At 35.9% G+C, this 2,916-nt stretch overlaps 1 long non-coding RNA gene across 1 annotated transcript in view; it reads left to right on the plus strand.

The window, feature by feature from the left end:
* The window catches only part of LOC130812717 (uncharacterized), a 3,630-nt gene extending 1,741 nt beyond the window's left edge, over nt 1-1,889 (plus strand). The window contains exon 2 of the long non-coding RNA XR_009042111.1: nt 597-1,889. This is a non-coding gene — a long non-coding RNA (uncharacterized LOC130812717). The remainder of the gene's footprint in view (nt 1-596) is intronic.
* The last annotated feature ends 1,027 nt before the right edge of the window (nt 1,890-2,916 follow it).

Here is a 2,916-nt window from a genome sequence, read left to right on the forward strand (position 1 = left end):
TTAAAGAACTAGGGCTTGGGACCAAAAGTTGGGACCAATAATATACTTTTTCGAGTATTTTTAAGAGTGTGTGAAAGTTTAATGTACTTTTTTAGGGGAGCATACGTTCTATTAGGCTTTGAAGATTTTGCTTTTTAAGTGTGGAGGTTGTGAACATGGGGATTTTAATGGTGCTATCCAGTTGTGCTTGGATTAACACTTATAGACTAAGTTAAACACATCTTATGATAATAATGCTATTGAAAGTGTAGCATTTGTGAATGGTTAGTTTAAAAGGGAGTGTATTTAATGAAAACACCCGGAGGAACTAATTCGGTTGCAATAACACAAGAAGGACGCATTTTTCTGTAAGTATTTTTTGCATCTTTCTTATCACACACTCTGAATTCTTGGTCTGTTTTAAGTTTGCTTTATTTTCTCAATATTAAGGCAATTGTGCCGGACGATTACGGTTTTAGAATCATTTTGTCATAGTAAATTAATGTTTTTCCTTTTTTTTTTTCTGAAATATCGATAAATTATGTTCGTTTATCATTTTTGATTTAATTGGTTAGGAAGTACTATATGGGGCAATTGATTTACGACTTTGAATGCAGGGATAATGAGAAGCAAGTGTATTTGGGTAAGCATTTGTATTCCAACAGAGGAAATATGTTATACCGATTGGGTACTATGTGAAGCAGAGGCGAGGGCACAAGGAAAAAAATGTTGTACAAACAGCTTGGTGAAGTATAGAGATCCATAATTCGACCCAAAATGCATAATTTGAATTTTTGTAAAAAGAATTTATACACTCATAGTCATAGTCCATGAAGGGTCATTCTTTTTTGGTTTTAAATATTTATAGTAGCTAAGAAAATCACTACTAACAATCTTAATTTATAGTATCTTAAGTGAAAATGGGTGGATCATTTTTAAAGTATGTCCACTTGGGTAATGCAATTGTTGTTACTGTTGTGCTTTGAACTTCTCTAGAATGCTTCAAAAACATAAGAATCTTGCATATGCTCTGATAATCTGGTGATGACAATTTTTGGAACTGTCAAGTAATGACAACTCTCCTACCTACAGTTTTGCAAGCCAGAAAATTTATACATTACCAGCAGCTTTGCTATCAGGCCTTGACAATGTTCAGAAACCAGACATTAGCTTCGTAATGTAGCTTCACACATCATTTGTATATGAAAACCCTTGAATACAGTTATGTTCTACGATTCTCTTGCCACTCTCTTCTTCTCTCTTTATTTTTCATAAAAATACCAATTGATACCAATTCAAGGCTCAGAGCTCAACAACAAGGAGGAAGACCAAGAGAACCCAAGTAACACAAGCAATATCATGAACAACAAGTCTGAAGGTCCTGAACTAACTTCGGATTCTGAACTAGCTTCAACATTAAACAAGAAAGACTTCCAATGCGACACGTACATACTAGGAAATGATGAATTAATTAAAGGAAACCAGATGCAAACGAATGAAGCAGCAAAAGAACAAAAACTAACAGAAATAAGCAAAACAGACCAGCAGCAAAGTCTGACGCCAGCCACTGACCAGACCACCTTGGAAGGCCCGCCCAGACGATACCCGAGCCCATGGGATGACGTGGAGGGTAGATTTGGAATCTCCACACATGGGCCTAGCTGCCATGGCCCAAGAATCCTCCTGAAAGTCATCGGAGAAGGGCTGAAAACGGAGTCCAAGGTCGCCCAGTCGACAGTCAGCACAGCAGCTGTTGCATGAGTTCTGGTTGTTTTATTTTGAGCTTAATTAGGCTCGTGTATAGGCACGTGAGGTATATTACCGTTATTAGCCGTTAAACCTTCATGTAATCAGCCTAATCCTGATCCCTAGCCTTATAAATAGTAGATACAATCATTGTAAAGCTCACGTTGTTGTTTAATGAAAAATTTCAGAAAAATTTCATTGTTTGAAATTTTCTTACAATTGCCTTTGCAATTGGGTTCCTGAGGGCAGTCTCCCTCCATGAATGTGCAAGACCTTGATCAGTTCATCAAGATTTCACTTCATTCTATCCAAGAACGTCGATCATTCCATTGATTAATCAAAGGAATTCATCGGGGTTGTCTTGAAAAGAGGCCTGGCAGTCCAGCTCTTATCAAGAAGCTGCTTGTCAGTCTTGGAATATCCCGGTTTGAGTCACGTTTCGATTTGTGCGATTGAATTCATCAGATTAGCACGCATAATCGCATCAAGTTATGTTCTACGATTCTCTTGCCACTCTCTTCTTCTCTCTTTATTTTTCATAAAAATACCAATTTTCTGTAATTGCAAATATATGTTTCTTCTCAGCAAGTCTTGATACTTTGTTGCCTTAATTAACCTTTATGTGCACAATTTACTGCTTCGCAAAATATTTCCTTTTGGAACATATCAACCAAAAAGTTTTCATTCGTATTATTGTTAATACAATCGTATAAAATAACATATTAATATAACAATTGTATGAAATAACATATTAAGCAACACATCAAAAATGGTTGTCCACGTGCTTGAACATCGGCTAATTACAGCCATTCCAACCCATCCTATCAGATTCGTGTACCAAAGAAACATCAATTGAGCATCGACATCCCAACATACATTTGTAGTCCTTACATCCTTCACACATTTGCGACACATTGGCATTTTAAAATTTTCATTAGTATTAGTATTAATAGAATTGCTTAAAATTATTAAATCTAATAGGGTAACTTGGGGGACCGCGTGTATCTTTTACAATCGACAATTTGATGCTCCTACTACTCCTATATATCTTCAATTTTTGCATCTTTTACACCTTTGCAGCACAATGACAATCTAAATATGTACGTTTGTATTATTTTTAACAAATGTGTTTTATATAACATTATCAAATTCGATAGTGTAACTTGGGGGACCGTATGCTTAGTTCGCTGA

The sequence above is a fragment of the Amaranthus tricolor genome, chromosome 5 (assembly GCF_026212465.1).
Source record: "Amaranthus tricolor cultivar Red isolate AtriRed21 chromosome 5, ASM2621246v1, whole genome shotgun sequence".
Lineage (NCBI taxonomy): Eukaryota > Viridiplantae > Streptophyta > Magnoliopsida > Caryophyllales > Amaranthaceae > Amaranthus > Amaranthus tricolor.